The 22,931-nt window shown below is 36.4% G+C and overlaps 1 pseudogene; it reads right to left on the bottom strand.

Moving 5' to 3' along the window:
* Positions 1–18,283: 18,283 nt before the first annotated feature.
* On the bottom strand, positions 18,284–22,846 carry LOC138174901 (zinc finger protein 593 pseudogene; annotated as a pseudogene).
* Between the last annotated feature and the right edge of the window lie 85 nt (positions 22,847–22,931).

Raw genomic sequence — 22,931 nt, 5'->3', positions numbered from 1 at the left:
AAGAATAGACAATGAAGAAATAGAACATTCACTCTTTGCAGATGGTATGATGGCATACTTGGACAACCCTTAAATAATTAACTAAAAACCTGTTTAACAGTCAACTTCAGCAAAGTTGTAGAAAACAAAATAAATTCACATCAATTCTCAATATTTCTATATTTTCCATAAAAAAGAAGGAAGAAAAATAAAGTGAAATTCCATTTAAAATTACTCCTATAATACATTTGGGAGTCTAACTGTCAAGCAAATCAAAGAGATATACAAATACAATGATAAAACTTTTTTTTTTCACACAAATAAAGACAGTGTTGATGATTAGAGAAATATTAATTGCAGATGTGTTTGCTGAGCAAATACATTAAAAATAACAATTCTGTATAAATTAAGCTACTTATTCAATGCCATACAAAAAAATTACCAAAAAGTATTTTGTAAGTCTAGAAAAACAATATCAAAACCCTTTTAGTAGAATAAAATATCAAGAATATCAAGGGAGGGGCGGCTAGGTGGCACAGTGAATAGAGCACCAGCCATGGAGTCAGGAGGACTTGAATTCAAATCCAGCCTCAGACACAACACACATACACACACAACTAGCCATGTGACCTTGGGCAAGTCACTTAAACACAAATTGCCCTGCAAAAAGCAAAAACAAAACAAAAAAAAATGTAAAACATAACCAAAAAACTAAACAAAAAGAAAAACAAAGAATATCAAGGGAATTAATACAAGGAAAAAAAACATAAAGAAAGATAGCATAGTTATTTTAAACTCTGTGACAAAATAGCAATCACCAAAAAATCTATGACTGGATAGGAAATAAAATGGTAGATCAGTGGAACGGATGCGATAGACAGTAGTAAATTGCAATAGTAATCGAGTTTTTAGGAGACACAGCCAAGATGGTGAAGACAAGTCAGGAAGTTGCCTGAGCTCACCCCAGCTTTCCTCAGAAATAACATTAAATCAAGTCTCTAAATGGATTTTGGAGTGATAGAGCCTACCAAAAGATGGGGAGAAACAATTTTCCAGTTTAAGACAACTTAGAAGGACTTTACAAAAAATCGGTTGCATTTGTGTAAAAGAGGAACACAGCCCAGAGCAGACAGTGTCCACAAAAAGTCAGTTAAGAAACTCTTAACCAAAGCAAAGATCAGTAAATGAGGCCCTTTCATCATGGCTCAGCAGGTTATTGAAACATCAAGGCAGCTATGGAGTCTCCAATCCCAGTACAGAAGGCAAGTAGTCAGCCCCAGAAACTGGCATGACTAGAAAGAGGCATGACTAGGCCAAATCACAGAAACACAGTGAACAAGCTCCCAGTACCTGACACCTACCAGTGCACAAAACCAGGAAGCAGAACCCTGACCACAAGCCCAAGAAAATTGAGACAGTTCCACAGTACTCCAGCAGAAGAGCTCAACTTTAAAAGCCCCAAAATAGGTTAAAATAAAAGAACAAGGAAGTCTGGATGGGGGGCGGAGTCAATATGGCAAAGTAGAAGCATGACCTCCAAGTGGCTCCAGCTTCCACCTTCCCCAATCAATGTAAAAAGGGGACTCTGAACAAAATTTGGAGCTTCAGAATCCACAATATGACAAAGAGAAGCTAACCTCCTACCGAGGACAGCCAGGTAGGCCAGCAGGAATAGGCAAGCAAAGCACTCTGGGAGATGAGACCAAGTTCCTGTGAGCTGGAGGTTTTAGCACCAGGGCAGGTATGACCAGCCACTGGTGGGAGGGACTTCAGATCATCAGAGCTGTGGCCATTTCCAGAATTATCAACACATGGATGTGAAAGACAAAGTGAGAGTTCAGTGCAATCTGGACTTTGGGACCCAGTAAGTGGGAGTGCTTTCACTTTTGCCCCCAACATGAGAAGCATCTGAGATGGCCAACACAACCAGCCAGTACCACATGGCAGCTTCAGCTCCTGGCCTGCAGAGTGTAGGGGCACCAAGTGACCAGTCTGAGGGGTAATTGCTCTTGCTTTAACCTGCTTGGATCTGGATTTCAGTCTAGGGTGGAGTTCCTGGGGCATGGGTCCAACATGCCAGTGCGTGTGGAGGCCTCAGAGAGGGCAGCCATTTAATACCTCTGGCACCTGAGAAAACCCCAGCGTTTGGGATGAAAGCTCCCCTGTCTGGTGGCTGAGTCCTACTGTGGCAAAAAGCCCAGGGGTCAAGTGACTGAGGGGTGACATGATCAGGCAAAGGAAACAAAGCAGACAGAAGATTCCAACATTAGGCTCCTATTTTGGGGACAAAAAGGAGTAAAGCATGGAACAGGAGGAAGACAGTGAAGTCAGAATTTCTGCACCAAAAGCTCCAAAGGAAAATACAAGCTGGTTACAGGCCATAGAGGACCTTAAGAAGCAGATAAGGGAAGTGGAGGAAAAATTGGAAAGAGAAATGAAAACTATGTAAGAAAATTATGAAATGAGAGTCAATAGCCTGACTGAGGAAAATAACACCTTAAAAAATAGACTAACTCAACTGGCAAAAGAGGCTCAAAAAGGCAATGAGGAGAAGAATGCCTTAAAAAGCCAAATTTGCCAGAAGGAAAAAGAATCTCAAAAGCTCACTGAGGAGAATCATTCCTTCAGAATTAGACTGGAGCAAATGGAAGCTAATGACTTTATGAGAAATCAAGATGCTATTAAACAGATCCAACAAATGAAAGAATAGAAGGCAATGTGAAATATCTCATGGGAAAAAACACTGACCTAGAAAATAGATCCAGGAGAGATGACTACCTGAAACCATATCAAAGTGAGAACCTAGAAATCATCCCCCAGAAGTTCTCAAAGAAAACTGCCCTGATGTTTCAGAACCAGAGGGCAAAATAGAGGTTGAAAGAATCCACTGATCACCTCCTGGAAAATATCCCAAAAGAAAACTCCTAGGAATATTAGAGCCAGGTTCCAGAATTCCTAGATTAAGGAGAGAACATTACAAGCAGTCAGGAAGAGACAATTTGAATATTGTGGAAACACAATCAGAATAACCCAGGATCTGGCAACTTCTACACTGAGGGATTGAAGGGCTTGGAATATGATATTCTGGAGGGCAAAGGAGCTGGGGTTAAAACCAAGAATCACCTACCCAGCAAAAGTGAGTATCATGTTTCAGGGGAAAATATGGTCATTCAGTGGAATAGAGGACTTTCAAGCATTCTTGATGAAAAAAACCAAGTTGAATAGAAAATTTCACATTCAGATACAAGAAGCAAGAGAAGCATGAGAAGGTAAACAGGGAAAAGAAATCATAAGGAACTTATCAAAGTCAAACTATTAACATTCCTACATGGAAAAACAATAATTGTAACTGATGAAACTTTTCTCAGTATGATAATAGTTGAAGGGAATAGAAATATATACATATGTTTATATATGAGGGTATATGGGCATATGAATACATACGTGAATGTTTATATATGTTTACAGGTATACATAGATAGAGGGCACAGGACCAATTTAACAGGAAGGGATGATACAGGTGAAATTAAGAGTTGTGAGAGGAATATAATGAGGAGAGATGGGAAGAGACAGAATGAGGTAAACTATCTCATACAGAAGAGGCAAGGGGAAATTGTTACAATGGAGGGGAAGAATAGGTGGGGCAAAGGAATGGGTCAACCTTACTCTCATTGAATTTGGCTTGGGGAAGGAATGAAATACACAGTAAATAGGGTATCTTACCCTACAGGAGAGTAGGAGGGAAGGGGATGAGAGGGGTGTTGTTGGAAGGGAGGGCAGCCTGGGGGGGGGGGGGGAAGGGAGGGAAGTTGGAAGCATCCACTTTTGAAAAGGGTCAGGATCAAAGCGGAGAACAGAAAAAGTGGGAGTTGGGATAGGAGGGAGGGAAATATAGTCAGTCTTTTACAATATATCTACTGTGTTGTTGTTTTGCATTAGCTACACATGTACAACCTATATTGAACTGCTTATCTTCACTGTAAGGGTGGGTGACAAGGGAGGAAGGGAATGAATCTGGAATTTAAAGTTTCAAAATCAAATATTTAAACATATATACTATTATGAATACTATTTTACATGTAATTAGGAAATAAGATATACAGGCACTGAGGCATAGAGATCCACCATGCCCTGCGGGAAAAGTTGAAAGGGGTATGGGAGAAAATATGGGAGAGAGCAGATTGAAGGAAGGGATATCCTGTGGAACTGCTATTTTGGGGTAGTGGGTAGGGAAAAAATGGGGAGAAAATTTGTAACTTAAAATCTGGTGGAAATGAATGATGTAAATCAGAAGTTCATAAAGTTTTTGAAAAAATGTAAATAAAATAAAATAAAAATAAATGAACAAGACCTAAAAGAGGTGACAGAGAAAAGACCAAAACACAAACCAAAAGAGAACAACAATGTCATAATCCCTATATGTGAAACTTCAAAGGGAAATATGAATTGTTCCCAAGTCCATAAAGCATTATTGGAAGGGAACAAGGAGGACTTTAAAAATAAAATAAATGAGGTAGAAAATAAAATTGGGGAAAGAAATGAGGGGTATGCAATAAAGAGTCAACAGCTTGGAAAAGGAAGGACAAAAATTGACTGAAGAAAACAATCCTTTAAAAAATATAATTGACCAAATTTTTTAAAAATCCACTGAAGAAAATAATTTCTTAAAAAGTGGAAATGGTCAAATGAAGTGATATAAAAGCAAAGAAAAGAAATTAATTATTTAAATTTAGAATTGGACAACTGTAAGCAAATGATTTTGAGACATCAATAATTAGTCAAAGTCAAAAGAATGAAAAAACAGAAGAAAATGTAAAATTCTCAACAGCAACAACAACAACAGCAAAAACACCTGACCTTGAAAATAGATCCAGGAGAGATAATTTAAGAATTATTGGATTACCTGAGAGCCATGATAAAAAAAAATTAACCTGGACAACATTAAGAAATTATCAGTAAAACAGCTCTGATATGTTAGAACCAAAGGGTAAAATGGTCATTTAAAGAATACAACTGTCTCCTCCTGAAAGAGATCCCAAACTGAAAACTCCAAGGAATATTGTAGCCAAATTTGATAATTATCAAGTCAAGGAGAAAATACTGCAAACAGTAAGAGAGAAGCAAATTTAAATATGATGGTACCACAGTCAGGATTACAAAGGTCTTAGCAGCTTTGATATTAAATGACCAAAGGGCTTGGAATATGATACTCCAGAAAGCAAAGGGGCTTGAATTATAAGCAAGAATCAATTACCCAGAAAAATTAAGCATAATCTTTCTGGGAAAAAGATGTACTTTCAATGGAAAAGGTGACTTTCAAACTTTCCTGATGAAAAATAAAAACAAAACTGACAGAAATTTCAATCTTCAAACACTCAAGGAGAATATAAAAAGGTAAACAAAAAAGTTATTCAATAATGTTAAACTGTTTTCAGCCCTAAATATGAAGATGACATTTGTAAGTCTAGAGAACTGTATCTTTACTTGGGCAGTTAGAAAGGGTAAACATAGACAGAGGTTGAGGGCATAAGTTCAGATAAAAAATTAGTTAAGGTGTAAAAGTAAAGGCTTACAAAATTAGGAGAGGAAAGGGGAGATAGAATATGGTAAATTATATCACATGAAGAGGGACAAAAACCTATTCCAGTGGAGGGAAGGGGAGAGAGAATTATTTGAACCTTACTCTTAACACATACAATCACTTGGTTATAGAAAATTATCTTTCCCTATAAAGAAGTAGGAGGAGAAATGGGAAAGAAAATGTAGTAGAGTTGATAGGAGTGAGGGCAGATTGAGGGGGGCAATATTTGGGAGCAAAACACTGATGAGGAGGCATAGAGTGAAAGGAGATACAAAAGTATAAATGGGGGCAGGGAAGAGGATAGATAAATACGCAGTTAGTAATTAAAATTGTGAATATGAATGGGATGAACTCTCATGTCAAACCAAAGCAGAAAGCAGAATGGATTAAAAATTGTAATGCTACATATTTTGTTTACAAGAAACACATTTGAAACAGGGCAACACACACAGGATAAAGGTTAAAAGCTAGATAAGAATGTCAGGATGAAAGAATAAATTCACCACAAATAAATAGGAAATTAAAATAATAATTATGATATATTTTGTCCAATTTTATGCCAATAAATCTGGCAATTGAAGTGAAATGGAAGAATAGTTACATAAATATTATTTGTCCTGATAAACAGAAAAGGAAAGCAAACACTTTATTAATTCCATTTCAGAAATAGAAATTGAAGAAGCCATCAATGAATTCCCTAGGAAAACAACTACAAGACCAGATTGATTTAAAAGTTAATTCTACCAAACATTTAAGGAATAATTAATTCCAATATTATATAAACTATTTGGAAAAAAAAAATGGTCAAGAAGGAATGCTACCATATTCTCTTTATGATAAAAATATGGTACTGACACCTAAACCAGGAAGAGTCAAAATAGTGAAAGAAAAGTATAGACCAATTTTCCTAATGAATACTGATGAAAACATTTTAAATTAAACATAAGCAAAGAGATTATGATAATTTATCACAAGGATAATATAATGTGACCAAATGGGATTATACCAGGAATGCAGGGCTGATTCAATATTAGGAAAAGTAACAACATAATGGACCATATCAATAACAAAACTAACAGAAATTATATGATTATATCAATAGATGCAGAAAAACTTTTGACAAAACATAACGCCCTTTCATATTAATATATCTGGAGAACATAAGAATAAATGGAGTTTTCCTCAACCACCAGCAAGCATTCTGTGCAATGGTGATGAGCTTAAAGTTTTCCAATAAGATCAACAGTGAAGAAAGAATGCCCATTATCACCTGTACTGTATAATACCCTACTAGTGTTAGCTTTAGCAGTAAGAGAAGAAAAAATAAATTGAAAGAATTAGAATAGGCAATGAGGAAACAAAACTATCACTCTTTGCAGATGATATACTTAGAGAATCAGCTAAAATATTCTTTGAAATAATTAACAACTTTAGCAAATTTTTCTGGATATAAAATAAATATGAAATAAAATATAAAATAAAACCACATAAATCATCAGCATTTAGATATACTATCAATAAAATCCAGCAGCAAGATATAGAAAGAGAAATCCCATTTAATATAACCATAGATAATATAAAATATTTGGGAGTCTGTCAAGACAAATCCATGAAGTATATGAATACAATTACAATGCACTTTTCACACAAATTCAGATATAAATAATTGGAAAAATATCAATTACTTATGGTAAGCTGAACTAATATAAAAATGACAATCCTTCCTAAATTATTTTACTTATTCAGTGTCAAACCAATCAAATCACCAAAATAAAATAGAACTAGAAAAAATAATAACAAAATTCAAAATGTTATTGGTATCAAAGGAATTAATGACAAATTAAATTCAAAGAAAGTGGCTGAACAAAATGTGATATATGATTGCAAAACAGTATTATTGTATAAAAAATGACAAACAGGATGGTGTCAGGGGGAAAAAAGAAAGATCAGACATTAATTGATACAGAGGGAAGCGAATAAAACCTAGATAATATTGAACACAGTTATAGCAATATTTAGTGGTGATTAATTGTGAAAGACATAGATACTCTGATCAACATAATAATCCAAGGCAATTTCAAAGAATCATGATGAAAAATTTTATCTACCTCCAGAAAAAGTACTGATGACCTCTGAGTGTAAATTGAAGTATATATATTTTACCCTTTTCTTTATTTTTCTTCTTTTTTTTGTTCATGCCTAAGATGGAAATATATTTTGCATGATTTCACATGTATAATTGTTATCACATTGCTTTCCTTTTCAGTTGGTGGGGAAAAGGCAAGAGGAAGAGAAAGAAACTTGAACTCAATTTTTTAAAAGTTTAAAAATAAATATATTTTTTAAAAAAGAAAAGAGAACATGATTTCACATTACTCTTCTGGAAAGAAGGGAATATGTGCTCTTTCCTTTAAGTTAGGTGTTCTTTTTATTATCATTCTTTCACTAGACTGGAAAAGAAAAGGAGAAACAATGAGCAGTACGCATCAAAGGACAGATTGAGGCTTGACATATGGAAAGTTTTCTTCAGATTTAGACCAAATGTATAAAGAGATACCTCAAAAGATAAGGGTTTCATCATCACATGAGGTTTTTCAGAAGAGATTGAATGACCAATTGCTAGGAAAGTTGTAAAGAAGATTACAGGAACTTCAGTTTCCCCTTTAATGCTGAGATACTATGAAATATGGGCAGAGTCAACAAAAATAATGTAAATAAAATACAGTGACTAAAGGCCTTTGTCATTTTTATGTTATTGATATAGTCATTTTGGAAGTTCAGAATTCTGTTTTAGGGCATAAAAGAATTTTAAAAATTGATAATTCATTGGGGGTGGGTAGGTAGCTCAGTGAATTAGGAGGACCTGAGTTCAAATTTGGCCTCAGACACTTAACACACACACACACACACACACACAAAATAGCCATGTGACCTTGAGCAAGTCACTTCACCCCAATTGCCCTGCCCTCCCCCCTCAAAAGAAAAGCAAAAAAATTTATAATTCATATAGTTATATGAATATACAATTTATATATATATATATAATATAATATTTATTTATTTATTTATTTTTGTTCTTAGTGGATATTCAGAGGGAGAGTCCAGACTTATGATTTCCTTAGCAAATGGAACTCTCATTGTGGAAACTCCCTATAATAACATATATCAATAAATTTTCAATAACCTGTTTTAAGTTGTCTAAGCATACTAAAAGGTATTGTTACCTATTATGTAGTCACATAATTAATGTAATACTTGAATCCAAATTTTTAAGTTCATCCCTCTATTATATCTATATCTATCTATATATATATATATATATATATATATATATATATATATAAATAAATGTAAAGACACTAAAGGGGTCAGAGATATCAGTAGATGGTTATATGAGGAAAAATCACGAAGGAAGGAATTTGCACAAATCTAAGATGAAAGTGAATAAAGAAAGAATATTCTGAAGTGAAATATAGAACCTTAACATGGTATCTCTGCTAACACAACATGCCAAAGACTTTCTATAAACTTATTCTACCCAAAGTTCTGTATTACATAAGATGAAAGAAATGTTGAGTTTCCAGGAGATGCAAATAAGGTATTTTCATGAACAGAAAAAAGGACTCACTCTCAACCAGGGAAAGGCTTCAAGGAAGAAATGGCATTCTAAATGAACATAGTGGCAAAATTGTATAAGTGATATAGAATGAAAGAACATTGGTTTTGGAGTCAGAGAATTTCAGCTGTGATACTGGATTTTAGCACTTGTGAATTTTCATAAGATTGATCTTTTGTGAGTGTAAGTTTCTTCTTCTATTACTATTGGGTTTGTCATACATGGTAAAAAAATTGAACGTGGTAATCATCTCTTGTGTCTCTTCCAGTCATGGACCTTAGCATTCAAATCTAGTGCTACTTTTATTATAAAAGGTCTGTCTATATGTCTCTCTGTCTCAGTCTCTGTCTGTCTCTGTCTCTCTCTTTGTCCGTCTGTCTGTCTGTCTGTCTGTCTCTCTGTTGGTAGTGGTGGGAGGTGTGTGGTTTGAAAGTGAACTGATCATAGGAAGCAGATTTCAAAAAGTAGGGTAGAAAAGTAAATACATTTTTCTCAATTTCTTAGAAATTATGTCAACAAATGTAACAGCGAGCACCCTAGCATACCCAGGATGGCTGCTAGCAGAGGTTCTCTGATCGGCTTTTCTAAAGGAAAATAACTCAAAAAGTGTTAACAATCTTACTTTAATCAAACATATATCACTTACCTACTTCGGGGGAGAAAGTCAGCATCCTGAACTTCAGAGAAAATACAAAAAGAAGCTCCAAGCAGACAAAAAAAATACATACAGAAACAAACCAGCAGATAGGGCTTCTAGCTCTCTGACCATTGCATCTATACCTAGTTAGCTGCCAGAGAGAGAAGCACCAACATCTGGGTTTTCAAAGTAGGGGGGTTCAACTGCTTCCCAGAGTCTCATCTGAGCAAATCACACGACTCTTCCCATGAGTGAGCCCCAAAACTGAACCTCACATCAGTTTATATATAGGCTTCTCCAGGGTCAGAGAACCTCACAACCTCATGACCCACTGCCCAATCACAAATAACAAGGTGTGGGCATTCCTGGAAAACAAGCTTCCCACCACAGGATCTACATGACCACATTCAGCCTATTGGGGGTCAGAGTATATTTTCCAATCAGGGAAGGTCCTAAAATTCACTGAAGCCTATCAAGGGGGTTGGCTAAGTGACACAGTGCACTGGCCCTGCAGTCAGAAAGACCTGAGTTCAATTCTGGCCTCAGACACTTAACACTTACTAGGTGTGTGACCTTGGGAAAGTCACTTAACCCCAATTGCCCTCGCAAAAATAAAAGCAAAAAAAAAAAGCCTATCAAGGTCAGGGGAGATTTTCAAATTCCCATTACCATTACAGCAAATAAAGGAGTTAATAGGTGTGACTTTCACTGTGCTCAGGATTCCATGTTGAGTTATTAGACATGTTTTATGAATGTCATCTATCATTGTTTGAATTGATAAGGGAAAACAGAAATGGAAACTTACACATTCCCATTAAGACAACTTCCTTTCCCTCAAACATCACTTTTGGAACACATGGGACTGTTGGGACATCTTTCAACTCAGTGATCTCTCCAAGGTCACTGCAGCCAGTGATTCATTCCTTGCACAGCAATGATTTTATTAGGTGGCAGGGGAAGTCACAGTTCCCTATTTCATTAAACAGCAATTAAGGAATTTTTTTACAAAATTAAAAGAACTCTTCATCAGCTTGTTTTGCCATTTGTAACACAAAAGAACTTAACATTCTCTAACAATAAGTTGGAAGAATGCATTATTTTTTGAGCCACTCCTTTTACATGTAGAATTTGCTTGCCAAAAAAAAGATATTATTCTCAAGATGTCTCTTGTGAAACTATCAACTTCTTTTTATTTATTTTTTTCTCAATACAAAGAAATACTTTAATTTGTTCATGTAACTGTTGTCCTTTTTCAGAGTTAGAGAGTTTGCATTTTCCTTTATAACATGGATTCCTTCAGGGATAGAGAACGTTTTAATTTTGTCTTTGTATCCTTAGTGCCTAATATGGTATTTGTCTTTGTATCCTTAGTGCCTCATATGGTATCTGGTATATAGAAAGAATGTAATAAAATTTGTAAAACTGAATCAGTTTCTTCATCTATTAAAAGAGGAAATTGGCTTTGATGTCCCCTAGAGTTCTTTCCAGCTCAAAACCTGTGATCTTTTTTTCAAAGTAACCAATAATAGACAAAAGAGACAATAGCTCAAACTATTAGAAAACTTGAATAATGGTTACTGATTTGTTCAATATAAATATGGTGAATAAATACAGTGAAATTTCATTTTTCCCAGGAATGGTTCACATGCAATATACTCAGTATATATGTATGAATGTATGTATATGCAATTACAGTTCATATACACACATATACCTGCATATAAATAATATACATATATACACACAAAATACATACTTAAGACAGGGCTGAAGCCTAAATATTTTCATGAGGCAAACATTTTTCATAAAATAATTCTTATTAGTAGAAAGATGATTCCTGAGTCTTTTAAGTTTTTGTCTTCAAGAAAGGACACACACAGATTCACCCACACTCCTAATTTGACTCCTAGAGGGAGAAAAAGACTCCAGAAAGAAGCTACATGCTTTAGTTGGATTCTATCTCACTTATGAGTATTTCTTCAATATCAAGATAACAGTATTGTTTGTACATGCCTGTGAAATAACTTTAAGGAGAGGATACTTAGGATCATACATTTACAAATAGAAGGAACCATAGACACAATCTAGTTCAATTGCCTTGTTTTACAAATGATGAAATTAATTTTCAAAGAGTTAAAATTATGTATTTCAGTTCACACTGATATTAGGGTGAAGAAGCAGGATTTGAATCTAGGACCTTTCATATTAAATACATCACAATTTCAACAGCACCAGACAAATTCATGTTGTTCTTTCCCCAAAAGTCTGCACATATAATCTCTAGTTTCTCTTCCAATTACGTGTGTATCAGTGCTAAAAAAAAAGGGGGGGGGATAGGGGAGAGGAAATACCTCCTCCCACAAAAAAAAAAATATAAAAGTGGTATCCAGCAAATATCAGTCTGTGTTGCAAAAGGTAGGAAAGTCTCATCACCATCAAATCAGTTGGTTTCCTACAAGACCTTTAGATAATCAGAGGAAAAACAGTTCTTCTTGGTCTTTCTATCATACTCTCTTATCTCTTCCCCCACCTTATGAGTTCAAAAGTGCAAAATTGATAGTGTCTTTGCAAATTATTTTTTCTTGCCGTCAGATAAAAATAAATAAAGCAAGAAAATTGACATCTGAAATTATGCATTCCAGAATGAAGAAAAATAACTTTAAGTGCAGAAGAGTGAATTTTAATAGTGCTAAGAAAAGACTAAAGGAAATCATAGAAATTTGACTTGCTCCCATTCAAGGTCTCAGTCAGTAATGGACGTAGAGCCATTCTGTAATGGATGGAGATGCATTGGAAGCCAGGAAGACTAGGTTCATGTTCTACCTCTGATACATGTTGCCTTCATGAAAATGGACAAGTCACCTAACCTTTTAGTGTTCCAAGCAAAGAAGAGATTGATCTTTATTGGTAAAGGGACTTTGCTCTTCAAGATATGTCCTATAATTATGAAATCACAGGTCCCAATCACTATACATATGACTACAACACCAACCCATACATTCTTCCAGAAAAAACAAATAAACATGCAAGTAGCAACACAATAGCCGTTTTAAAAGAACCTCCTTCAATATAACTCTGAAATTAATTAATCACATATTTATTCCATTTTATAGATAAAATGAGGTTCAGTTTGTGAATTAGACAATAAAGTTCCTAGTGTCAGAATCTATATTCTCATCCAGGTTTCTTGAATCCAACTCCAGAATGCTATTCTACTACATTACTCTAAATTACTCTACATTACTTCTGAGAATTATGCATGGTGGGCTGAAATGTTGGTAGGTCTACTACAAATGATACTGATTCTATGAATTTAACGCATTTTTATAATCTCTGGAGACTCTACTTTCTACCCACTTAGGATTTACAGCAATTCTTACCTCCTCATTCAAATGAAGCAAAGGAGAAATTTAATATCTTCTATAAGCATTCTCAATTCCAATTCAGCAACCAATCAAACTGTTTTTCTTCTTCACACAACAAGGGGATTGGAATCAATAAGAATACTTATGCATGCTCTGAGTAAGAGAAGAGGGAAAGTTCATCATTACATGTTATCTCCCATTTCCAGAAGGAGCTCCTCGGCCTCTTCCACATGGACTGGCATGAAGCAGAATACAATGTGCAGTCTCTAAATATGAGCTATCCAAAGGTCAGTTCTCCATGACATTAATACCAGACAGACTAATTGAATTAAAAAGATAAGTTTAGAAAGCTATATAGTTCATCCTTTTCTTCTCTTTTCTTTCCTTTCCTTTTCTTTTTTGAATGAACTCATGTAGTTAATTTATTAGCTATAAGTGGGAAGTCTTTTAAAATTTGGTTTTTTTTAAATTTTCAACATTCACACCCATAAGCTTTACATTTTCTTCTCCTTCCCCCCACTTCCCTCCTCAAGACGGCATGCAATATAATATGGGCTCTACCCATGCATTCCTATTAAACTTAGTTTTTATTTTTTTTAAACATCACATTAGTCATGTTGCATAGAAGAATTATAATGAATGGAAGAAACCATCAGAAAGAACAAAAAGCAAAATAAAATAAAACAAAAAAGAAAATAGCCTGCATCACTCTACATTCTGACTCCACAGTTCTTTCTCTGGATGTGGATGGCATTTTATGTGGCTAAGGGTTGCTAAGTCTGGGAACTGCCACATTTGCCAGTGATTCAGTGCCTGGAAACTTGTTCTAGGGAGGGGGGAGGGTAGCAATATGTACCAGCTTGGCCAGCATTGGTGTTTTTCTCTGGTGCTTCTTTCCCAACCTGGTGCAACAGACCTTTCCTGTCAACCTTCCAGGTTGTCTTAGACAGGAAATTTGTTTCATTCTGTCATTTTGTGGGTTCTGCTGCTCTAGAATGTGTTTGGGGGAGAGCTCAAGCAAGTTCCTTCTTTTACTCTTCCATCTTGGCTCTGTCCCCCCGGAAAACCTATTTCTAATTTTCTTAACCCAAACCCTTTAACAACTAGATATTCACAGCAACCTAGATGATTAGCCATTATCTGAGTAAAGTTAGTAGGCTAATCCACTTTTGTAAATCAGAGATACTTTGAGTCCTCTATAGAAAACTGATGACCTCTTAAGAGAATTTTTGGCTTCCATTTTTAATGGACTTTTATCTTAGAAACCAAAAGAAATTTAATGATAGCTCACAGAAGACAATTTCTTTAATAGTTGGAACTAAGTCAAGTTTGAAATGAGTAAGTTTATTTCTGACATAAAAAGGGTTAAATATTCAAAATGAATTTAATATCTTCACAGTTCCATGCCAAATGTATGACACCCACCTGCTATAAGTTCATAGATACACCATCTTCCAAATCGGAAATATAATAAGCAGCAGCATATCATGTAGAGTACCAGCCTCTATGCAGCTTCATATAATCCTCTCATATCTTAAGAGGATTCAAATGATCACAATCAAAATACCCTATAACAATCTGATTTCTTATTTCAGTTATACATAGTATATTGTAAAATTATGTTTTTCCCAAAAGGGATTTGATAGTTAATCTACAACACTGACCAGGTGCAAAATTTGTTGAAATTAAATTAAAATCTTTATCAAATTATAAAACTCCCAAATCAAATGTAGCAATTACTTTCAACTAAATAAGCTACATTCGCTAATAATTTCAGAGGCACAATGTGCAAAGGTTCCTGAATTTTCTCAGTTCCCAAGATGCTTAGTGAAATGATTTTTTTCCCCCCACAGTATCTCTGGCTGGGTCAAAAGTTTTATTTATTAAGGACTTAGGTTCAGGCAACTGATAAGTGTTTATGTCCTAAAAACTTAGCAATTATTTGAAAAAAAATGTCAGTTGAAAGAAAACTTAATATTCTTATTTCATTCTTAAATAATCACAATTTCTAATGGTATGTGGGCACCTATTAGGTACTCCACAGTTTTTCAAATCTCTGATTCCCAAATTAGACACTGCCACACTTATCCACATTTTTTTCCCTGTTGATTTTTATCACAGTAAACACTAAAAACCCAGCTTCACAAATTTATGATTTGGGCAAACAAGAAGTTAGAAAAAATGCTGGCGGAGTTGAAAGTACAAATAATGAAAAACATATTGCAATCATTTGAGATTGAATGCATAGAAAGTATTGTGGTGACAACTAATGTTGAAATTATTAAACACCTCAAGGTAGCAGTTCACATAGTGTCCAATTGCTGGGAGCATCACTGTTTTTCCCTCCTAAATTGAAAATATTTCCCAGGGATTCCACCAAGTTCGTGATTAAATTATGAAGTGCATAGTTTGAGAACTGGAAACGTATTGGAGAATATATTAGTCTTAAAATCAAGAAGACGAGTTTAAATACAATTTCAGATACTAGCTGTGTGGCCCTATTTAAGTCACTTTATCTCTCTGAGTCTCAGTTTTTCCATCTGAAAAGTGGGGATAGTAATAGTATCTACTTGGCTTTGTTGTACTTCTATGCAAGACAGTTTATGTAAAATAATTTGGGAACTTTAAAGTGCAATTTAAATTGTGAGTTATTTTTATACCTACTTTTCTGCTGGGGAAAACTGGGAGGAAAGGCCATTTATTTTTCTGTGAACATTTAGCAAAATTCCTAGTCCATGTCTCTACCAGAGCTAATTACTTTTGTCCTACCACATGTACACTGAATGCATTGTTAACTTTCCTCTATCATGGATCAAAAGAAGGGAAGATAGGCTCTTCCACATAATGAAATTTAAAATATCATTAAGTAATTGATGTGTAACCATTGCTGGAAATGAATATAGCCTCATTGTATTTTTTTTCTGTCTCTCCTGACATTGCAAGGGTACAACAGTAAACCTTCTAAAGCTGTCAAAGAGAAAAAGGATTAGATTTCTCTTACTTCAACAGTAAGGAAAGATTAATTTATTAGTCATAAAATACAGCAAAAAGCTTTGGACAGTTTCTGAAGATATAATTTCTGATTTGGGTAACATAGACTTCGGTTTTTTGAATTATGAAGTTGAAAAGAATATGTTTTTGTTGTTTTATTTTTTTCTTCTTAAGCACAAAATGTTTTTTTTAGAATAAATGAATTGTGTTATAGTCTATTAAATATAGTGAAATTGTCCCGATCCCTTGTGTTTTAATTAAATTTAATTAAATTTTGAAGCCTAGAGGAGGAACCTAAATATTGTCAAGTATTCAGAACTTTGAAAATATTCAGCAGGGGAATGGCCAGTCAGTTTTTATATACATATGAAAAATGCTGCAAATACAATCTTCATGTGAATTTTGCATTGGGCATATTCTGCACTTGGTTTCATTCTGCTTACCACAAGATAAAGTGTAGCCATTTTGTCTTCAGCTACATTACAGGCACTAGTTTGACTTCTTCCTGCCTTGCAGAGTTGCTGAGAGAGAAGAGGCAATGCTGTGAAGGAAGAAGTCTCAGGTCCTTCTCATGACAGGTCAACAGGTGGTTAAGAAGTAAAAACTTTGGTTTTCTGCCTCAGTCTTAATGTTTTCATTTTAGGTGGAGAAAATCTGAAGGATGAGTCTTGTGATTTTCGAAAGATCAGAAGAGCAAACCATGGAGAGGTCTTGAAGTGAAGATCTTTGAGTCTTTCTGCTTTGAGGTTTCAAGGATCAAAAGAGTAACCTCTGGGACCTAGTCCATGGGTAACAGAGACAGAGATTCGGACAGAAATCACCTCATATTTTGATGTGAAATTTGTGAGACCAATACTATATAAAAATTGTGCTAAATATGAACCCATTCTCTCAGAGACAGGGGCAGTCTAAGGTAGACTATGCCTCTGACAGGTACTAACAGGGCAAGTGAGCTGGGGAGGGGTGTTAAGCAGGATTTTGTCACTGTGTTTGCTGTATATATTTGAAGCAAATAAGTCTTTGCAAAAGTCCATCAATAATTGGTTAACTCAATAATTGGACAACTAGATTGTATAATTGGTTTATTGGATACCTGGATGACTAGTCACTAGGGGTTAATAGGGTAGAGAACGCATTGGAATATGGTTTCAACTTAACAGAATTAAAAAAAAAAAGATGCCCTAATCCCTCAGAAGTACCACTAGAACTCTGAGGGGGTGATATGGTTTGGTTCAGGGAAAGTGAGCCTAGAGTACTTTCTACAAAAAAGAGAATGATGCTATCCATATCTAAACAGACAGAACAACAGACAGATAATATCCTACAATCCATTCATTAAAGACACTTAATTCTCTGTAAGACTGACATAGATCCTCACTGTGAACTTTCTGTAGAAAGTCTAAGAAGCAGAATTACTAATTTCCAAAAAAGAGATGTATAACAATAGAGGAAGAAAAGGGGAAACTATAAAAAGTTGAAATATACAGAGCAGTTCATTTAGAATGCGCTTCCCATATACCTCTACAGGACCTAAGGTCATCGTTGTATTAATCTTTACTCATAAAGATGACCCTGAAGTACTAAGAAAAGATTGATTTCCAGTTAGTATATTCTATTAAAGAAAGCAAAGAAGGAATTGATATATTGCAACACAGATTTCCATTAAAAATGGTTACTTTTTTAAGTCTCAGAAATTATCTAGAAATTAATTTATTTGGAACAAATATTTTATCTGCCAATGATGACAAAATAAGTGGTGTGCCACTTGATCTTGATCACATGGTTACCACTTCACTGAATCCTAAATGTTTCTAGGTGAGATTATAAACTATTTGAACTGTAGCAGAGCAGATTAAGAAACAGATATTTATCATGCGGTAAGACTTGCTCAAAACAAAGATGATAAGTATAAAAGTGAATCTATATGAGCAAATGAGATATATTTCCATATCTATTTTTAAGTGTGCCTCAAATGAAAAAGGTACATGATCGTAGGCAAGAAATATCCCTTAAGAATATCCTAGGGTCTATTGTTCTGAACAGCAGTTCTCAAACATTTTGGCCTCAGGACAGAGAACCTTTACATGCACAAAAATCATTGACGACTGTTTTTATTTTTATTTTTTTTTATTCATTATTATTATTTTGCAGCTCAGCTCCTTTATTGGGCAAGAGTATGGAGATTCTGCTCTGGGTTTAGGGGGAGAGATATAGTCCAGCCAGCCCAGCCTAGCATGGCTAGCCAACAGTGGCTTCCTCTGCCTTAGACAGCGTCAGCTGGCCACCTCCATGTCAGATATCTCAGTGGGTACCTCTGTGGGCACTGCCAGTAACTTGAGGGGCACATAAGAGCCCATGCCTGCTGCCCGCTCTGCTTCTTCCTGACTGTAGGGTTCTATCGTCAGCTGCTTCAGTCTTTTTTTTTTTTTTTTTTTGTGATCTTTGGACTTCAAATGATTCTTCAGGCTGGCAGTATCAATGACGTATCTCGCGCAGACCAGGCAGCTGTGGTGGCCGCCTCCTGGCAGGTCCGGGTCCGGCTCGGCGTCCGGCTGGGGCCTCCGGGCGGCGCTGTCGGGCTGCAGGTCCCGGTGAATCTCGTCCAGATCCTGCCGCCGCCGCTTGGCCTTCAGCTGGTGGGCCAGGGAGTGCGTGCGGTGCGCGCTGGTGCGCCAGGAGCGCGCACCATGGCCTCAGCTGGGGAATAAGGCTCGGGGCCGCCGGGGACCACGTGAGCTTGGCTTCCGATGACTGTTTTTATATGCTTAAAAATTATCGAGGACCCCAAAAAGTTTTTGTTTATATGGCTTATGGTAAAAATCCAAATTGAATTAAAACATTTATTTTTTCACTTAAAATAACAATAACAAACCCATCACATTAACATAAATAATGAATTTTTATTAAAAAAAAAAAAAAAACTATGAGATGCACTTCCAAGAGGCAAGATGGCAGAGTGAGAAGTAAATTGCTTTCAATCTCCCTTACTTACCTTGAAAAACTGAAAAAATAACACCCCAGGAAAAATCCTGGAATTCTGGAGGCAGGAGAAAGATGGGGTACAGCAGTTTTTTTAGCTCATGAGGCTAGGAAGATTAATAGGAAAAGTCCTGTTTGCTGTGGCTCAAGGACACCAGTACAGGACAGGAAAAATCATAGCAAGTGAGCAACAAGCCCTACCTCAGCAAACCAGCAGGAGGTCCTGAGCCCCAGGGTGGTGAAGTCAGCAAGTACCAACACTAGGAGCCTACCCATATTTTAGTGCAGTACCCAAGGAAAAGGAGAACTCCAGAAGCCAGAACACCCCTCCCCCACACCTTACCCTGCAAGCTTCAGAGTAACCCTGGGGAAACACAGATAGACCTCACCTGGCCTCAGTCCAGACCAGCCACCACTACCCACTCCAGTTCAGCAGCAGGAAAGTTACAGAATTATATAGTTTCCAGTGGCCAGAACCTGAGGCCCCTGCACACAAAGTCAGTAACCGGACCCCTAGGCCCCAGCCCAAGAAGTGAAGGACAGAACCCCCTATATCCCAGAAGCAAAGGTCAACTTTAAAGCCAGGAAAAAGGCAACCACAATGAGCAAAAATAAACTTAGAAAAGCAAAGAAAATAGATGACTATGGGGACAGAGAAGATAAAAACACAAATTCAGAAGAGGAGAGCATTATTACTATACCCACATCTGAAATCTCAAAGGAGAATATGAACTGGTTTCAAGTCCAAAAAGTCTTTTGAGAAGTGCTCAAGAAGGATTTTAAAAGTCAAATTAGAGGGAGAAGAAAAATTGAACAATTCCTTTAAAAATGAAATTAACAGAAAAAAAAGTGAATTTGAACAGATTTTGGAGGGACAGAATCCACTGGGAGATGGAGTGTGGCAGAATCCAGCCTAGGAAAGTGCCCACGTGGGTCGAGGCAGGGGGAACACGGAGCATGCAGGACCCTCATGGGCCCAGACTATAGAGCAGACTACACTGGAGTGAGAAGGAGCCCGAGCCAGCAGACTCACCCACTCCAAGTGCGATTCGCAGCCATCTCACCAGCTTCTCCACACAGGATGGGATGATCCATCAGAGCTGGGTAAGAGAAAGTACAGGGGCCACAGCAGAGACAGCAGTTTCTCCTGGGGCTATCAGTCCCCAGTGTGAAAGTTTAAAAATCACCTGCTTGATTTTTCAGAGGCCAAGATGGCAAAGTAAACTCCAGCTTCTCTGATTCCCCCTCCCTGACCTATAAAACTCAGAAAGAAATGTCCTACCCAGAGTAAAATCCTCAAATAAAGGAAATAGCCTCAGGCTTAGGAGTCAAAGAGAAAGGGTGTACCTGAGGCTGTAAGGAGGCTGAAGGGAAGGGGGGAAGGGTCCCAACAAGCCTTACCTCACCTGACCAGCAAAAGCTTGTCTGAGCTGTATCCCAGGGGCATAGAGGCAGAAATCTGAATCTGCCAGACCACCCCTCCCCCACAGATTACTCTGTGAGCCTCAGGTTAACTCAGGGGAAACAATGATAGTGCTGGCCTTGATCTCCATCTAGACACCCAGAGGCTACAGCACACAAAGCCAACAACCAGGCACCTAGCTCTCAGTCTGAGAAGCTTGGGAGAGAGCCCTCTGTACAGCAGGAGCAGAAATACATTTTAAAGGACAGGAAATAGGCAATTACAATGGGTCAGAAGCAACTTGCAAAGGCAAGACCAAACATAATAGAATCCTATTATTCTGAAAGAGTGGAATCACTTTCAGGAGACAACATGGACTCTGTGTCCACACCTGAGACCACAGATGGAAATATGAACTGATCTCAAGCCCAAAAAACATTCTTGGAGGAGCTTAAAAAAGATTTTAAAAGCCAAATTAGGGAAGTAGAAGATAAATTTAAATCTACAGTGACCAAATTGGATAAAAAGTCTCACTGAAGAAAACAAATCCTTAAAAAATGAAATTAACAAAATGGGGGTGGGGGGAATCACTGAAGAAAACATAAAAGGTAACTGAAGAAAACTATTTACTAAAAATTAGAATTAGGCAAGGAGAAGCTAATGACCCTATAAGGCATCAAGAATCTGTCAAATGAAACCTAAAGAATGAAAAAGTAAAAGAAATTTTAAAATATGTCATTGATAAAACAACTGACCTGGAAAAATAGATGCAGGAGAGATAATTTAAGACTTATTGGTATACTGGAAAGCCATGTTGAAAAAAAAAAAGATGCTGGGCAGCATCTTTCAAGAAATCATCAAGGAAAACTACCCCAAGGTACTAGAACCAGAGGGTAAACTCCTGGAAAGAATCCACCAATCACTTAGTGAGCACAATCCTACATTGAAAATGCCAAGGAATACTATAGCCAAATTCCAGAATTATCAAATCAAGGAGAAAATAATGCAACCAGACAGAAAGAAACAATTCAAATATTGTGGAAATACAGTCAGGAACACACAGGACCTTTCAGTTTCTACATTAAAAGGACAGAGGGCTTGAAATATGATATTCCATAAGGCAAAGGAGCTTGGATTACAATAAAGGATCAACTACCCAGCAAATTTGAGAATGATTTTTCAGGCAAAGAGATGGACATTCAGTGAAATACAGGATTTCCATACTTAACTAATGAAAAGACCAGAGCTCAGTGGAAAATTTTATCTTCAAATGGAAGACTTCAGAAAGGCATAAAAAGGTAAACAGGAAGGAAAAATATAACATGTTATAAACTGTCTACATCCCTACATGGTAAGATGATACTTGCAAATATTAAGAATTATATTTTTATCATGACATTTAAAAGGGGTATACATAGACAGAGGATGTGGGTATAAATTAACTGATGTCATGATTAAAAAAAACATAATTAAGGAGTGCAAAGGGATTGTAATGAGAGAAGAGGAAAAGAGGAAGCAGAAAAGGGTAAATTACATAACATGAAAAGGCACAAAAACATATTATAGTAGAGGGAAATACAAAAGGGAGATGAGCATTGTTTGAACTTCACTCTCTCTTGATTTGGTTCAAGAAGGAAATGACAAATGTGCTATAGAAAGTTTGGTATAGAAATCTAAGTTGCCCTACAGGCAGTAGGAGGGGAAAGAAAAGAAGAAAGGGATGGGGTTAGAAGGGAAGGAAGAAGTAATAAGGTAAAGGGGAAAGAAAGGGGAGGGGGGCTGATAGAAGGGAGGGAAAGTTGAGGGACGGGATGGTGAAAAGCAAAACTTTTTTTTGAGGAGGGAAAGGGAGGAGGGCAAATGAAAGCATAACAGGAGGGAGGGGAATGGGATGGAGAGAAAAACACAGAGATAGTAATCATAACTGTGATATGCCAGCTTTAGCAATAAGAAAAGAAAAATAAATTGAAGGTATTAGAATAGGCAAAGAAGAAATTAAATTAACGTTCTTTGAAAATTATATAATAATAATATACTTCAAGAATCCTAGAAAATCAAGTAAAAAGCTATTCAAAATAATAAACAACTTCAGCAAATTTTCAGGATATAAATAAACCCACATAAATCATCTGCATTTGGGAGGAGCCAAGATGGCATAACAGAAGCACAAACTTTTCTGAGCTCAACCAAACTTCTGTCACTAACCTATAAAAAGTGAATCTGAATGGATTTTAGAGTGATGGGAATCCACTGGGAGACGCAGCATTGCAGATTCCCAGCCAAGGAAAGCACCCATGTAGGTCTAGGCAGGAAAAGCATAGAGCATGCAGGGGCTGCACCAGCATGGACATGAGAGCAGAGCACAGCAGAGTGAGAGCAAG

This window comes from Petaurus breviceps, unplaced genomic scaffold, assembly GCF_028583685.1.
Source record: "Petaurus breviceps papuanus isolate PSGF00001 unplaced genomic scaffold, PetGlider_PUasm1.0 76, whole genome shotgun sequence".
Lineage (NCBI taxonomy): Eukaryota > Metazoa > Chordata > Mammalia > Diprotodontia > Petauridae > Petaurus > Petaurus breviceps.
Note: the sequence above shows the minus strand (reverse complement) of the source record. Positions and strands in the feature narration are given on the sequence as shown.